This window comes from Eretmochelys imbricata, chromosome 8 (assembly GCF_965152235.1).
Source record: "Eretmochelys imbricata isolate rEreImb1 chromosome 8, rEreImb1.hap1, whole genome shotgun sequence".
Taxonomy (NCBI): domain Eukaryota; kingdom Metazoa; phylum Chordata; order Testudines; family Cheloniidae; genus Eretmochelys; species Eretmochelys imbricata.
In genome coordinates this window covers 90,345,055-90,362,696 of record NC_135579.1, presented here as the reverse complement: position 1 = coordinate 90,362,696, position 17,642 = coordinate 90,345,055, and the positions used below count along the sequence as shown (strand labels likewise).

The 17,642-nt window shown below is 38.4% G+C and overlaps 1 protein-coding gene across 1 annotated transcript in view; it reads left to right on the top strand.

Annotated features, from left to right (window-relative positions):
- CACHD1 (cache domain containing 1) overlaps positions 1-17,642 on the top strand; it is a 185,514-nt gene that overhangs the window by 55,463 nt on the left and 112,409 nt on the right. The gene's annotated exons all lie outside the window — the stretch shown is intronic.

Genomic DNA, 17,642 nt, shown 5'->3' with positions numbered 1-17,642 from the left:
TCCATTAATTTCTTCTATAGTTTTCAATACCTCTTCCTTTAATCATTTGTACCAACAATTGGATAGTCCAGCCACAGCATCTATCTAATTTGGCTTGCAAAACCAGCCGTGTCAAAGACAGGATATGTGAGTTAGTGAGTATAGTTTCAGCAAATTGAGGGTATGAACTTTTGTAAGACTCATTGCTATTTTATAACATGCCAGATTTTTCAAGCAAAGACCTCAAAACACTTTACAAAGTTGGGTGAGTGTCATTATCTTCATTTTATTCATGAGAAATGATATACCCAATATCACAGAGCAAGTCCATGGCAGAGTCTGGAATAGAATCCAACTTTCCTAAGTCTCAGAACCGTACAGCTATGGCTCTCAACCTTTCCAAACTACAGTACCCCTTTCAGGAGTCTGATTTACTTGCGTGCCCCCAAGTTTTACCTCATTTAAAAACTATTTGCTTACAAAATCAGACATAAAAATACGTAAGTGTCATAGCATATTATTACTGAAAAATTGCTTACTTTCTCATTTTTACCATATAATTGTAAAATAAGTCAATTGGTATATAAATATTGTACTTAAGTTTCAGAGTCTAATATACAGAGCAGTATAAACAAGTCATTGCCTGTATGAAATTTTAGTTTATACGGACTTCCCTAGTGTTTTTTTATGTATCCTATTGTAAAACTAGTCAAATATCTAGATAAGTTGATGCACCCCCAGAAGAGCTCTGCATACCCCCAAGGGTACGTGTACCCCCAGTTGTGAACCACTGCTGTGCAGTATCTATCCACATAAACAATTATATAAAAACAATTTCAAATCCAATTTGGAGGCAATGATTAAGATAATTCAAAGCTTTGATCTTCTGTAGTCCAAATTTTCAAGTTTTAAAAAATTACTGCAGAATTGAACCTTTTAGAATACTTTAAACTCCTAAGGTTTCAGAGTAGCAGCCGTGTTAGTCTGTATTCGCAAAAAGAAAAGGAGTACTGGTGGCACCTTAGAGACTAACCAATTTATTTGAGCATAAGCTTTCGTGAGCTACAGCTCACTTCATCAGGTGCATCTGATGTTTATGCATCCAATGAAGTGAGCTGTAGCTCACGAAAGCTTATGCTCAAATAAATTGGTTAGTCTCTAAGGTGCCACAAGTACTCCTTTTCTTTTTTTAAACTCCTAAATTATTGAAACTAACTGGTTAACAGAAGATTATATCCAAGCAAAGTAACAAAAATGAGGTATGTCATTGAATTTTGGAGGATTTTAAGATATGCTTGTAATTGTTAGAAATTTATAGCTTTGCATATATAACTTATAAAATATTCCACACAGGCAGCCTCTTCGAAGTTGTTGGTTTTCTTTTCCCCCTTGAAAGAATGTTACAAGCAATTGCTTGTAAAAACCAAACCAAACCCAGATTGTATTGTAGTTTTAAAGTTCTGAACTGCCAGCAGTAGGTTAAGTTGCTATTTGACAGTTATTGTTGAAAAGTATTGCAGATGATGTTGTAATGGTTACAAGAGAAGACTGTTACCAGGGTATCTGATATGTGTGATGGTGATTCTTGCTGTGAAAGAGCCTGAAAAATGATATCTTTGGAGATTTAAGGAAAACATTTATGTAATTACATTAGCATCACCCCATTCACTTTACAGACAAAAGTTTAATATGGTGATTTATGATTTATAAATTCCTGTGTTTAAGCTTGTGATTGGTGGGCTCTCTCTGTTTCAATTAGATTTTTACTTAAAATGTCATTTAGCCTTAGTATTTATTCAGCACATCAAGGTTGTGAGAAATCCAACAGCTTCTGCCCTTGGTTGTACTAATGAGATTAGCACACAATGTCATGCACATTGTTTTTCTTTTGGCATCAGTATAAAGTTACACAGGTCTAGCTGGAATGTTATATAAACTACAGCGGCACATGTAAAGTTGAGTGTGGGCTCATGACTGGGAGAGCAGCAAAATAGAGCAGGCCAGCACTCATATCACAAATGAAATCAGACTCTTCTGGCATAAAGGCCAGCTTGTGTCAATTTGCTGTTTAGGATTCCAGGTTTGGTTTTGTTTTTCAGTTAATCATCTTTGAAATTAACATAAACAACAGAAATCCTCTGTTGCACTGGAATATTTCATTATGTGGAAACTAACCAATTGGAATGTTCCAAGGTCCTATAAGTGCTCCAAACTAAGCTCTCTTTGGAGACGGATGAAAGGAAAGGAAGCTGCACCCCTCTGGGGCAGCTTGCATGGAGATTTGGTCATTCAGGAAGGGTCATTTTTGTGTGTCATATCTGCAAAATACTACATATTATTCACATTGAAAATATATGTTTTTAATTCTGATGCATTCAACCTTGTTACCTGGCAGATAGGCCGAACGCTGGTAAGACTGTGTCAGAAACGTTGGTGCGGGAGGTAGGAAGGGCTGCCCAGTCTGTGCCTCACTGTGGAGTAAATCCTACTCCGGGAGGAATAAGAGTGTGTCAGAGTGAAAGAGATGATGAAGATTTGCTCTGCGAAAGCCAAAAAAAATACATCAGCTTCCAGCGGGTGCTTCTGCAACACCTAATGTTTTCCTTTGGGAAGGAGGGTGGGCTGTGGAGTTTATATGGTCCATTGTCTGCAGATCTTAGCCCAAAGTAAAGTTAAGTATCCATGATGATTTAAGCATACTCTGAATACCTTGGGAGAAATCCTGATCCCATGAAAGTCAGTGGGAGCTTTCCCATTGACTTTAATGGGGTCAGGATTTCACTCTCTGGATTTTGGGTTTGTTTTTTACCCTTGCAAGGGGAGGTGGGGGGAATCCAAACAAACACTGATGTACTAACATCACTTTAATTTTTAAAAACAATTTACTTTAAAAGTAGTTTAGAGAAATGTTCTTGAATTCTGGAAACTGACATCCTCTGTCTACAGAACAGGCTCCTCTCAGGCAGACAACAGTGCAAGCTTGACGTTGCCTGACAAGGTGTCTCAGCCCTGGTAGGAAGGGACAGCATCAAGGGATGAGAGGATAGCTCATTATCAGCACTTCATTCAATCTTTGGTCTTTGCTGAAACTACCAGGAACGGGGATCATTAGAATGACTTTGGCCACTGGTAGATCGGTTTAGATATGAACTAATGATCTCATTATGGATTCTGACCATCAAGTTCCCTTCTAGGGTGTTGTAAGCCACCATTATATCTGTTGGAAATAGAATAAACTGCAAAGATGCAATTGGGGTGGTGGTTTTTGTTTTTTTTATAGCATTCAGAATACAAACACTCCCGGCCCAAACCTCAGAATTCAGATGCAACATTTTCCTCTCTGTAACCAGATGCAGTGTAACTTGCCAGAGCAACCTACAGAAAAATCATCCATTTTATGTGTACCATAAACATGAAGCAATTAGTATGAATACTTTTGGGTATGAAGTCTTGTAAGATTGAATGAATAATTTTTATTTTTCTGTAAAGCTTGGGAGGGAGGGCAAGTCCTAGTGAGTTGTTGTGGGTTACTTCCACCATCTGCTTTACATTTTAAGGTTGGGTAACATAACTTTCCTTTTCTGAAATATTGCCATGCACATTGACATGAATATAACTTTAGTCAAATTATATCGGCTAGATGCTGAATCTTTTTAACATATGGAACTAATTTTTTCCCCCACCCCTTTTTTGACCCCCTTTAAAAAGAAAAAAAATCCAGTACCTTGTTGCATTTTTGGCAGTTTTTCAGTTTTCCTTTACTTTTCTCTCATTGTAAAAGCCTGCAGTTTACTAAGGGGACATGTCTAGAAGTACTGTACTCCAGCTTGAATGTTTGCTTTCAGGGAATGTCATACCTAATTACTACTCTCTGATTGTGCATGTAACTGTTGAAACAATGAGCTGCTCTTTATAAAGGCCAGTATATCCCATATCCTATTGTATTTACCAAATTATAAATACTATCTATGTGGCTTTGTACCACCGGAGTACAGGATGAACCTGGATCTTGACACCGCTATGGCCCAGTTCAAGGCCTGCCTGTTTGCACAAGACATCCCACATTGATGATGACTGCAGGATAACTGGCAGCATCTCTTCTAACATCACTCGCAATATGGAAGAAATATTGCATACGCGGATACCCTGATCCTGTCAGATTGTGTTTGCTTCTAATCACCATACATTGTGCTCACTTATCACAGTGATAGGTGTACTTAAAAATACTGAAGATACGTTTTACTTCAATTAGAGACACAGCCTTCATTAAGATATAATTGGGGCTTTAAAGACACATCAGTTACTCCTGCTAAAAGTAGTAGATGCCGAGGCTAGAAAGGACCATTGTGATCCTAGAATCTAGTCTGACTTTCTGTAATACCGAGGCCATAGAACTTACTCAAAATAATTCCTAGAGCAGATCTTTTAGAAAAACATCCAATCTTGATTTTAAAAATGTTCAGTGATAGAGAATCCAGTATGACACTTGGCAAATTGTTCCAATGGTTAATTACTCTCACTGTTACAATGTATTCCTTATTCCAGTCTGAATTTATCTAACTTCAACTTCCAAGCATTGGACGCATTATACCTTTCTCTACTGGACTGAAGAGCCAATTATTAAATACTTTTTTACCATGTAAATACTTACAGTCTGAAATCAAGTCACCCTTTAATCTTCTTTTTAAGGTTAAGCTAAATGGAATTGAGCTCTTTGAGTCTATCTCTGTAAGGCATGATTTCTTATCCTTTTAATCATTATTGTGGCTCTTCTCTGAGCCTTCCTCCATTTATCAAGATCCTTCTTCAATTATCGGCACCAAAACTGGACACACTATTCCAGCAGGAGTCTCACCAGTGGCAAGTACAAAGGTAAAATAACCTCTTTACTCCTACTTGAGATTCCCCTGTTTACGCATCCTAGGATCACGTTAGCTCTTTTGACCACAGTGGGTATGTCTACACTGCAGCTGGCCCATCTTCCAGGGCTCAGGCTGGCATGAGCCAGCTGCAGGTTTTTAATTGCAGTGTAGACATACCCTGAATCACAGTGGGAGCTCACATTCAGCTGATCATCCACCATGACCCCCAAATCTTTTTAGAGTCACTGCTTTCCCAGGATAGAATCCCCAACCTGTAAATATAGTCTAGATTCTTTGTTCCTAGATGTATACGTTTACATTTAGCTATATTAAAATGCCTATTGTTTACCTGGGTCTAGTTTACCAAGCGAAGCAGATCTCTCTGAATCAATGAGCTGTGGTCTTCGTACTCCCCCAATTTTTGTGTCATCTGCAAACTTTATCAGTGATGATTTTGTTTTATTCCAGGGTTATTGACAAAAGTGTTAAATAGGGTAGGGCCAAGAACCAATCCCTGCAGGACCCTACTGGAAACAGACCCACTTGCTGATGATTCCCCATTTACAGTTACATTTTGAGACCTATCAGTTAGCCAGTTTTTAATCCATTTAATGTGTACCCTGTTAATTTTCTATCATTCTAGATTTTTAGTCAAAATGTTGTGGGATACCAAAGCAAACATTTTACAAAAGTCTAAGCATGTTACATCAAGACTACTATGTTTATCAGCCCAACTTGTAATCTCATGGAAAAAAAAATATCAAGTTACTTTGACAGGATCTAATTTCCATAAACCTATGTTGATTTGAATTAATTACATTAACCTTCTTTAATTCTTTATTATCCAGTCCTGTATCAGCCACTCCATTACCTTGCCCGCGATTGATGTCAGGTTGACAGGGCTGTTTACACGTCGTCCCATTTACGCTTTTTAAAAATTGGCACAACCTTAGCTTTCTCCCAGTCTGGTGAAACTTTCCCAGTGCGCCGAGACTTACTAAAAATCAACATTAAAAGTCCAGTGTATTCCTGACCCAGCTCTTTAAAAACTCTTGAATGCAAGTTATGTGGACCTGCTGTTTTAAAATGTCTGTCTTTAGTAGCTTCTGTTTAGACGGTCTCAGGCGGATGTTAATGGAAGGAGTGTTGTCATCACCATATGATGAAACTATATCATATGTATTGTAGGTATATTTTTTTTAAAAATCTTGAAAGCTAGGGAATTTTTAATTAGTTTTTTATGAAAAACTAAGTTTGTCAGTCTCTGTTTTGAGTAATAGTTGACTATGTAAAAATACTTTTGCATAATTTTACCACAAAAAAATCCAGACTTCTTGTATGACATTAACTCATGAAATAATCAAAATTGCTTAATTGTCAAGGTTTTTAGTGTTTTGTTTATCCAGAGCTGCCAAAAAGCTTAGCAAATGATGTTAGAGCCTTACAATATTCCTGCAAAGTAGATCAGAGTGTGTGATCATTTTACTGACTAGCGAAATGTAGCCATCTCCAGTGTAAAATGGAGCAGTTATGTAAAAGCCAACAACACTACTACACAGTAGATTAAGACAGGAAGTGAAGAAGAATGCCAGTTCAAAATGAAATTCAAGTGCTATTTCCAAGCACTACCATAGCTACAGCCTGCATTGGAAATAAATCCTGTCTTCAACTTGACCAAACACAATTTAATATTTATTTTTCAGAACTTTCCTTCTTTCAGGCCTCATGCCAAAGTATAGCAGGTCACCACAAATTTTTTTTTACTGGTTACCATTATGAGGACTTCCTATTGAAATGTTTTACGGGAGGTTGTGGTTTGCTCCTTAACCATTTGGTGCACTCCTCCTCTGTGCGCCCCCCAATTTTCCCAGGAATTTCTCAGTGTTTATTACTACTACAACAACAAAAACAACTGAAAATTGGTGCAAAAACTATTAATAATTTTTCTGGGTAACTATCGGGCTTTATTTTGGTGGATGGAAAGACGGGGGAAAAAATATTCAGTAGATTAATGCTTTGATTAATCGAATTCAGTGTGGCTTGCTGCAGAACTAAAACAGAACTCAAACCACAATGCCACCTCTGAGTTTTAGAAAACAATACATCTCTAATCCCCAAATAGAACTTTTCATTTGAATAAACAGTTTACTGTTGTAGACTTAGAACTATTAGCCTATAATATTTACATGTAATAGTTGGGCCCAATATTTTAAAACATTTATAAACACTCATTGAGTTATGTGAAGTCCTTCAGTGTAATGTCCAAAAGTCCTGTATAGCGTAGATTTGCAGCAGTCTTTTCAGGGAATCTTTTCCAAGGCCCGTTCTCCGCTAACAGCGTCAAATGCGTACATGGTGGGCATGAGATTCATCAGTGCATTCAGATGCACACGCACTTCAGAGCTGTGCGTGCTTTTTTGTTTATTGTGTGCATCTTCTAGACTAATTCATAGCCTTACTTCAACAGGCAGGTATGCATATACACACACAGACTAATGTATTATCATAATGCATATATCTCATGCAATGTATTGTGTTTTATTAGGTAAATTCAAGTTTTTTTTATACATTTGAATGATACAAGGATAGGGTGAAAATCGGGGAAAAAAACAAATGATATTTTTTGTAAACCTGGGATTTTTTTCCGTAAAAATCTGTTTAAACTGAAAATGAAGAGGCTTAAATATACACGATCATTGGTTAAAAAGCAGGGTGAAATCCTGGCTCCATTGATGTCAATGACAAAAATTCCATTGACTTTAACTGTGGGAGGGGGAGTGGTCAAGATTCCACCCAGAGGGCTTTTGATGGAGTGAAGTGTCATCTGTGTAATTCAGGTGATGGTGACTACTATTTGTGGTTCCCAGCCGAGGCCAGGATTGTTGTCCTAATGCACCTATGTTTTCTCTATTCCTGAACGTGTAGCTATTTTGTAGACTCGCTTACTTGGCTACAGTGTAACTATATCTTAACCAGTAAAGGTTCAGGCCAAGATTGTATATCTCTTTGAGTGTCTCTTGCACTTCAAAACTGTAGGGCCTTGCCTTTCATGATAGGCCTTTACTGTTTCAGAAACAGACTTCCGATGGGGACTCTTTCTCTCATTTCTCGTAGTCTCAATCCAGCAAAGCACTGAAGCAGGTGCGTAACTTTACGTGTACAAATAGTCCCATTGACTTCAATGGGTATTATAACATGCTTAAAATTATACACATGCCTAAGAGCTGTGCTGTCCCAGTGCCCATGTGAGCCTGGGGTTGCTCTGTAAAACAGGATTGTGGACTTTTGGCCATTGACTCCAATGAGAGTTAGACTAGGCCATCTTTGCACAAGCATGTACGTTGTTGGAGCCACTGATTTTTTTTATGTTTGCAGTATGTGCTGTGATCTTATTGATGCTTTCTAAAAAATGCATAAAGTGTGAATAAAATAAGAAACTGAAGGTTGAGGCCCCTAGGGGATATGTAATTCTAAATAAACCAGGCCAGGACTGGAAGATTAGCACTTCTGCTCCTGTGAGAACCATCATGGAATCTTGAATTACTTCTTATTCCTCATCCAAAAGGCTGCACTTTCAACAGTACAGTGGTCTTTAAGAGCATGCTGGGGCATTGGTTTGGTATTAACTCAGAGGTGAAGACCACCCAAGCCCTCCCTCTCATACAGGTACTGGCCTAGCCTGATCCTGTTTAGCTTATCTCTGTGTCTGAGTTCTCTCTATCGGTTTAGATTGTAAGTTCCTTGGGCAGGGACTATGTCTTCCTTTGTCTTGTGCAATGCCAAGCACACTGTGTTTAACAAATAATGTAATAAAGAGCGATAATTTAAAAAACTTTTCTGAAAACACCTCTTTTCTGTCATCCACAATCAATAATTGTAACTGAACCACAAAAAGTGCCCATGCCTACATTAAGTAACTGTATAATTGTACTGCTATAACCCTTATTCTAGGGAAGGAAAAAAACACTGTAGACCATGACACCTTGTTTTGAACAAATTGGTCTAATGACCTTACAGTGATCTGTTACCCCCATTTGGTTTGGAAAACATAGTGCGTAACTTTGAAACATTTGTCTCCTAGGGCTTTGTTTCCCACAAGGGTTTGCTTTTGTGTTGTGTGGTTTCCCCAAAAATATTTCTCACCACAGTTACCACAAATAGCTCTGCCAATGGTAACAATGGGAAGCCTTTGTGCGGATAGTGTTAAAATAGCATCAGCCACTTGAAGCCCTGCCTGCCCTAGTATTCCTTCCCTTGTAGCTGAACCAGTGATAGCAACAGTTGGAAATTTTTCACAGAGATGCCCAGTGTAGAGACAGGCTACTGTGGTCTGCTAGTGGAGAGTTTTACTGCCACGGCTGAGGCAGCAGTTATTTAAAATCTCACAGGAAACTGGAAACAAAGCACTTACAGAGACAATAAACAGTTCTTTAAAAATATGACTTGTAATGTAACTGCTAAATTAGCTGCACTTCATTTACCATTCACTGAATGTTGCACAAATGTTTTACATTTAATTTTTTTTCCAGACAGTCTTTGACTGTCAGTATGTTTTATCTTCAGCAGAAAAAATGCCATCCAGTTTGAAAGCTGGATTCAGTTCTAGTCTGCCATTTCTAATTCTGTTTAACAAAACTGATGTGCAAATGGTTGACTGTTTTGTCTAACGGTGTGAGCCTGTATTATTCTTGACAAAGAGATACAGTGTTAACAATCACATGATGGATGTTTGTGAAATTGTTTTTTAACTGCAGAATGTTACTGCTGGGTTCACTTTAATCTTCAGGAGTGGAGGAAACAACTCGGCAGTGTACATTTTAGTTTCTGATCTGAGCCCAGTTTAGAACCATTCCCCAAGTTTAAAAAACAAACACCCCCTCACTTCTTTCAGCTTCAAATGTTGCATGGTAAGCCTCCATGTCCTATTCCACTCATCACTAAGATTATGTGAATTGGGCAGCATCAGAAGCTGCCTTCTCCTTACAAATTGGTTGCTGGTTTGTTTACTTTATCTGTTCAAGGCTTTGAAAGCTTCAAAGCCATTGGTGAGTCAGGACAGCTGTGCTGGAAAGTGCATAAGTACATATAAACCCCAAAACCATGACTACATGCTAAAGAGGAGCTTTGGGAAGTTTCAGGTTAATCAGACTAGCTGTTTTTGACTTCTGTATCTTTCAAAAAGTAGAGTCTTAACTTTCTGAAAACTTCTGTTTGGGGAAATTGGGTTTTGTATTATAAAGACTTCCAGTTGTTTCACATACTTATCCACACAAAGCTAGCACAGTTGTCTTCTGGAAACCAAAAATATTTTGTGATTTTAGTTTGCTATCCGCCAGCCCCTTGCTGAATATTGGAAATTCTACATTAGCCCCTGCAGATATTGTAATCTCCTCTCTAAACTCCAATGTAAGTATCATAATCTGTGTGCTCTGATGTTGAAGGGAAACGGAAATTGATGGTCAAGTATAGGAGTAGTGTGGAGAGGGTTCTGAATAGCAGATGATGGAGCTGGGTGTGGTCTAGAAGACATGTACAGTTGGGCTCTTATGTGGGTATACAGAAGTCCATACTGCAGACTTGAGAATTGTGTATTACCATAGCACCATGGCGATCTAGTCATGGACCCAGACCCCATTGTGTTAGGTGCCGTACAAACACAGAAGAAAAAGACAGTCCCTGCCCCAAAGAGCTTACAGTCTAAGAAAAGAGATAACAGATAGAGATGGGTATATGGGGGAATACAAGAGAACAATGAAACTATAACCCTCTGAAGAATTCATCAGTCTTTGTGGAGCTTATGACATCTGCCAAAGTTTGTACATTTCACCGGTGTATAGCTGTATCAGCCGAAGACAGGAGAACTATATGGGTGGGGGGCAAATCAATGTCTGGAAATTCCAAGCTCAGGTTCCGTAAATAACATTAAATCTGCCTCTGTATCTTGCCATGGCCCACTTTATGGTGTATTATGCTTGAAGGCTATGTGTAGGTGCTAAGATACATCAAAATGTTGCTTGTTGACTATAGTAGGAATGTCACTGAGGGAGGGACACATCTGTATTTGTTGAGATAGAGACTGGATGTTTTAGCTGGCTCATTCAGGGAGGGTGAATATGAGAGTTTTCTGGCTAGATTGGTATTCACTGTGTAATGACAAAATTCTAGGGTAGCATATGGGCTACTATATTAGGGGATATGTGGTTCATCACAGAACTAAAAATTCATGGTAGCTTTTAGCTACAAGTGATCAGGAATCTGATCACATTTATAATGTGCAAGCAGAACAAAGTCCAGACTAGTCATGTGTATACATTGTGCTTTAATAGGGCCAATTTCACAAAGCTGAAAAAGAATTGTGAGCCAAATCAGCAGAGAGGAGGAATTTAATCAGAAAAATGTGAATGATGATGGTGACTCATATAAGAACACCTCACTAGATGCCCCAAAAGCCACAGTCCCACAAGTGAAGAAGAAGGCTGTGCTCATTAAAAAAATAACCTGATTTAGAGGGGAAGTGAAGGCAGCTATAAAATATAGCAAAAGGAAGAAAGTGGAAGTTGATGGTAGTGAATATAGGTCAGAAGTTGGAAACTACAGAGAATTGATGGGGGAAGCAAAGGGACACAGGAAGAAGGCTATTGCTGCGGGAGGGGACAGTAAGAGGGAGTTTTTAAAAATATATTAGGAACAAAAAGCATCCTGACAATGGTATTAGTCCATTACTGGATGGAAGTGGTAGCATTATCAATAGTGTCGCAGAAAGGGCAAAAGTGTTCAATAAATGTTTCTGTTCTGTATTTGGGGTAAAAATTGATGATGATCTTCTTTGAGTAGTGTCCCTATGGGAGTGCCACTGTAGGTGTGCTTGCATCCCATGTGCCTCAGATTGGAGATTTTAAGTGGCAGTGTTTGTTTGGCCCACGCATGTGCCCTCTGCAGCCTTGAGCCCTGCTCCGAGAATATATTGAGTTGCATGGGTGAACCGCCCTCAGTTCCTTCTCAACTGCCTCAGCAGTGTCCGAGTTGAGCGTACCTCTGCTGAATTTTTCTTTCATTATTAATATTTAGTTAGTATGAGTTTCTTTTGTGTTACTTAGCTGTAGTAATTTTATAGTTTTTAAAAACAAAACAAAAACTTAAAACAAAAAGATTTAACGTATATTTTCAGGATAAGGATCATTCTCTCTCCACCCTTTATTTCAATAGCCATTCTTAAGAATGTTCCCGTCACAGAGAGACATAGAGCTGTGACTTGGACGTCCACTCATACATTTTCTGAACACTATACAGTCACTCATGCCTCAGCTTCTGATGCCATATTTGGTTCTGTTGTTCTGTCATCAATCCTAGACTTGACTCTGAAGCCCACCCCTTTGAGAGGGTACTACTCGATAATCACCTAGAGTGGAGCACCCATAGGGATGCACCATACCACCTTGTAGAATGTAGCCTGTGCTCGAAGAATAGGGGACTTTGTCCTGGGAAGCACTGACTCTGAAAGAGATTTGGGGGATGTGGTGGATGATTAGCTGAACATGACTCCCAGTGTGACACTGTGGCCAAAAGAGCTAATGTGATCTTGGGATGTATAAATAGGGAAATCTTGAGTGGGAGTAGAGTGCTTGTTTTGCTTCTGTATTTAGCACTGGTATGACTGTTGCTGGAATACTGTATCCAGTTCTTTTGCCCACGATTAAGGAAGAATGTTGATTAATTGGAGTGGGTTCAGAGAAGAGCCACAAGGATGATTAAAGGATTAGAAACATGCCTTATAGTGATAAATGTAAAGAGCTCAATTTGGTTAGCTAAATCTTAAAGAAAACATTAAGGGATGACTTGATTATGGTTGATAGCTATTTACATGGGGAACCAACACTTAATAATGGGCTCTTCAGTCTAGAAGAGAAAGGAATAACATGAACCAGTGGCTAGAAGTTGAAGCTAGTAAAATTCAGACTGGAAATAAGGCGTACAATTTTGACATGGAGCGTAATTAACCACTGGAACAATTTACCAAGGGTTGTGGTGGATTCTCCATCATTGACCATTTTTAAATCAAGATTGGTGTTTTTGTAATATATCTGCTCTAGGAATTATTTTGGGGAAGTTCTATGTCCTGTGTTAGATAGGAGATTGGACTAGATCACGATGGTGTCTTTTGGCCTTGGAATCTATTACTACTGGAAATGTGAAAAGATACACTGAGTGGGTGCAAGGTCTGTCCAATATAAAAGTAAGGTATTGAGGGATACATAAGGAGGAGAATTAGGGTTGTTTGTGGAAACTTACCTCTAACTTTCCAGACTTTCAAATGTATGTATGTATGTATGTCTGCACAAAAAACCTAGAATGGTCTACTGTGACTTTTAATAATAGTTATTGATGACTGTTGTTCAAGACTTATTGATGAGTCTTTATGACTTTCACTTTAAAAAGGAAGTACCAGAAGAGTGTTCCAGCACTATCATTCATAAGAATGCTAAAAATAATAATGCCTGAATGGTGTTCCGGAGCGCTCGGGCATGACTCAAACCCTGCTTAAGACCTAATGGAATTAGAGGGTGATCAGAGAAGAGTGACCAGACTGATTAGGGGATGGAAAAGCTTTCATATGAAGAGAGTGAAAAGAATGGGACTGTGCACCTTAGAAAGAAAATGATTAAGTGGGAACATAATAAAAGTATCTAAGATAATGAATGGTGTGGAACAGGTAGATAGGGAGCTTCTACTCTCCCTGTTACAGAACACAAGAAAGGGCACATGAAACTGAAAGATTGCAAATTTAAAAGTGAGAAAAGGAAATACTTTGTTACATAATTTATCAAAATTTAAAGAACTGGATAACCACAAGAATAACCAAAGTGATGATAATTGATGACAAGAAAAAAAGTACTGGAAGAGAAACGAAACTTCATGTTTCAGGGTGTAAGACAATCTCTAATGATTAGAATTAGAATGAGACCTTCGTTTGGGGGAGGGACACAGATAACCCCACATCTGCCTACTGTAGGGTTATTTTCACCTTTGTCAGAGGCATCTGGTCCCTGCTCCTGTTGTATGGACCTTGAGTCTGACCTAGCATGGCAATTCCTATGTTCCTAGAGCTGTTGTTGGACTGAGTGATGGTGGGTCAGGACAAATAATCTTGAATGACCATCTCATTAAACGCTTGTGTAATTGTTCCTGTTCAAGTGAGCTAGGATTCTGCTGCCATCTGTTAAGCAGACTCAATTAAACAGCAAGGGGTGGGGAGAATAAAGTAAAGATGCTAATACATTGTGCAACCCGCACTGAGAATGCTCTCTTAAATATTTCTCTTTTTTTGTAAGTTTCTGGAATTTAAATTTACCTTTCAATCTGTGGAATCTCTTTAACTTCTTTTGGAAGTTGACAAAAGAGACTTTTTCTGTTTAGAAAATTAAATAACACACTGTGTAAATGTTCACATGTCCTTTGCACACTGGTTAAATAACAATAAAAGGCAAAAGGATCAGGGGATCTTATCTGTGAATTGCTCTATGATTTACTCTTTTCTCCAGTTGGTGCAATCCTTAGTGCATTTTAGCTAATAGAATTCTTACTTTTCGTGCATAGTTTTAATAAAAATGAGAAAACTGAATGTTTGTACAGAGATGATTTTTTTTTGTAAGATTAAAATTCTCCTGATTATGCAGAGGGAAATAATTTTTGCTCTAGGTGAAAATTCCAGGTAGTTTTATTGAATAGGGAACAGATATCTAAGTAATAGAATTGCTGGGAGAGGTAGAAGAGCAATTCATCTGTAACCTGAGGGAAAGATCAGGGGACCTTATTTAGCCCTTTCTCCAACTGGTGGGATCCTAATTTAGTGTGGATTTCTGGTTTAATTCATTGTTGAAAATCGCAGTTTGGCTAACAGGTTTTTACTTTTCTTATATAGTTTTAATAAAACTCAGAAAATTCTCTGCCTGAAAAGAATATTTTAAAGAATTTGACTAAAATTGATCGTAACCCAAAATAGGTTTAAAATAAAAAACTTTATTCCAGTGGCCAAATGAATTACTACAAGTAGTGATTTTTTTCGTAACTGTTCATAACATACTCTCTCATTATTTTGATAGTTCATAAACACGGCTATATTTAAAGGTACAGGGGAAGGGTCAGCTTTGTATTAAGGACAGGAAGCTTCATTCTTGCTAGCTGACAAACTGTTTCCTTGTTGTTTCTTTTGATATCTAGAAATTAAATGCTATGTGGGGAGAAAATTTCAATTCATTTAAAACATTTTGCATCAAAATGACACCCTTTAATGTACTTTTCTCTGTTAAATTTTTCTTCTCATCTGAAGGAAAAAAACATGTTTTGTAGTTTTAAGTACCTGAGCATAGCTTTTAACAAAAGTCTGGAAAGAAAAAGAAATCTGCATGTATGTCTTAAGAGTAGTCACATTTCTGTCTTTTTATCCTTCTAGGCTCCCTGGGACTTGTGAACTTGTGAGCTGCCCTTCCAAATGCTGCTCTCATATTAAGAGTTCAAATTTCTGAAATTCCTAAAGTCCTCAAGAGGAAAAGGGATAAGGGAAAGTGACAATCATAAGCCAAGATTTTCCAGAGTGCCTCTGCTGGCTGTGTACGTTCTGACTAAAAGCAAATAGACCAAACTCTCACCTGGAAAACTCATGCAGTTGTTGAACAACTTCTTCTATTAAACTTCATTTGATTCAATGTTAAACGCCTTATGTAGCTCTAAATAATTCTGATTTTATATCGTTAAAACTTAGGAGAGTTGAACTGAGCGTCTGGGAAGTCTGTTTCAGACTTACCGCATTGCTGTAAACGTGAAGCATTCCATCAACTTCATGTCCTCCACCATAGTGTCTCTGAATAGCTGTCATGGCACATACATAGCCAAATAGGAACAACTGGTCTTCTTGCTGCTGCATTTCCATGCACTGGGCTCCATGTTGATGTATGCGATGTCCACTCTCTGGGTGAAATCCTGACCCTGTTTAAATCAATGGCAAAATTCCCATTGCCTTCAGTAGAGCCAGGATTTTGCCCTCTTGTTTTTTCTTTTGTGTCTTTGACATTTTAGTGTCTTTGACGTCTATAATGTAATCCCCAATGTTTCGCTCTCTTCCCTATGTGATGCTCTGAGGCTCCGGTAAATGGTAGAGAGGCTGCATTGGTAAAGTGCTGCTTGGGCCGTAAGTTTTTGTGGAGTAACTTCAGTTTAGATTGTGGTGGCAGTTGTTTACTTTTTTTCTTCTCAGAAGTAAAATGATAAGACAGGTGCAGAAGCAAAAATTTCAATCTTGAGCGGTATTGGTTAAAGCTCCTTTTCAATAAGGAACCAGACGGCTACAGATTGTACTGCCGCATTACTACAGAATTCTTAAAACATCACTGAAAAATGAGTCACTTTAATATGTATAAAAATCCCACAGTAATAATTTATTTTGGCTTTTGTTATTTTTTTTAAAGATATGCCCCTAAATATTAAACCTAACTTAACATTAACATTCAAAGGGCCAACTGGGTTTTTTTTTTAATTATTTTTGTAGTATTTAGTCTTCTTAAAATTTTGAAGTAATATTTATTTAATCAACAATTCACTCCCTTTCCATTTCAAACAGTTTTTTCCCCCTTGTTGTTTTTGCAGTACAAACCAAAAAGTTACACCTCTGATGGTTGGCTTCTTTTTTTCTTGCAAAGCACCCTGAGGCCAGGTATCTGGGTGAAAGCTACTATATGCCAGTAGGGGCGGGGGCTTTGGGGAAGGGGTGGAGTGGGGGCGGGGTTGAGCAGGTGTGAGAAGGGGTGGGGTGGGGCTGGGGCTGGAGCAGCATGCAGCTGCATGGGGCACCAGGAAATTTGGTATGGGTAGGGACGGCCTTGATCAAATCCCCCCTTAGTCGTCTCTTTTCCAAGCTGAAAAGTCCCAGTCTTATTAGTCTCTCCTCATATGGCTGCCATTCCATACCGCTAATCATTTTTGTTGCTCTTTTCTGAACCTTTTCCAATTCCAATATAACTTTTATTCGCAGTATTCAAGATGTGAGAGTACCATGGATTTATGTAGCGGCAATATGATATTTTCTGTCTTATTATCTATCCCTTTCTCAATGATTCCCAGCATTCTGTTCGCTTTTTGACTCCCGCTGCACATTGAGTGGGTGTTTGACTCCCGCTCCACAATGACTCCAACATCTCTTTCTTCAGTGGTAACAGCTAATTTAGATCCCCTCATTTTATATGTATAGTTGGGATTATGTTTTCCAATGTGAATTATTACTTTGCATTTATCAACATTGAATTTCATCTGCCATTTTATTGTCCAGTCACCCAGTTTTGTGAGATCCTTTTGTAGCTCTTCGCAGTCTGCTTGGGACTTAACTATCTTAAGTAGTTTTGTATCATCTGCAAATTTTGCCACCTCAGTGTTTTCCCCTTTTTCCAGACCATTTATGAATATGTTGAATAGGACTGGGCCCAGTAAGACCCCTGGGAGATACCACTATTTACCTCTCTCCATTCTGAAAACCGACCATTTATTCCTACCCTTTGTTTTTTATCTTTTAACCAGTTACCAATCCATGAGAGGACTTTCCCTCTTATCCCATGACAGTTTGCTTTGCTTAAGAGCTTTTGGCAAAGGACCTTGGCAAAGGCGTTCTGAAAATCTAAATATACTATATCTACTGGATCCCCACATGCTTGTTGACCCCCTCAAAGAATTCTGAAAGTCCTTTTTTCCCCCCCCTACTCTAGAAACTTAAAGACTGGGATAGTAATTGCTGCTTCAGCAATGCCAATCTCACTT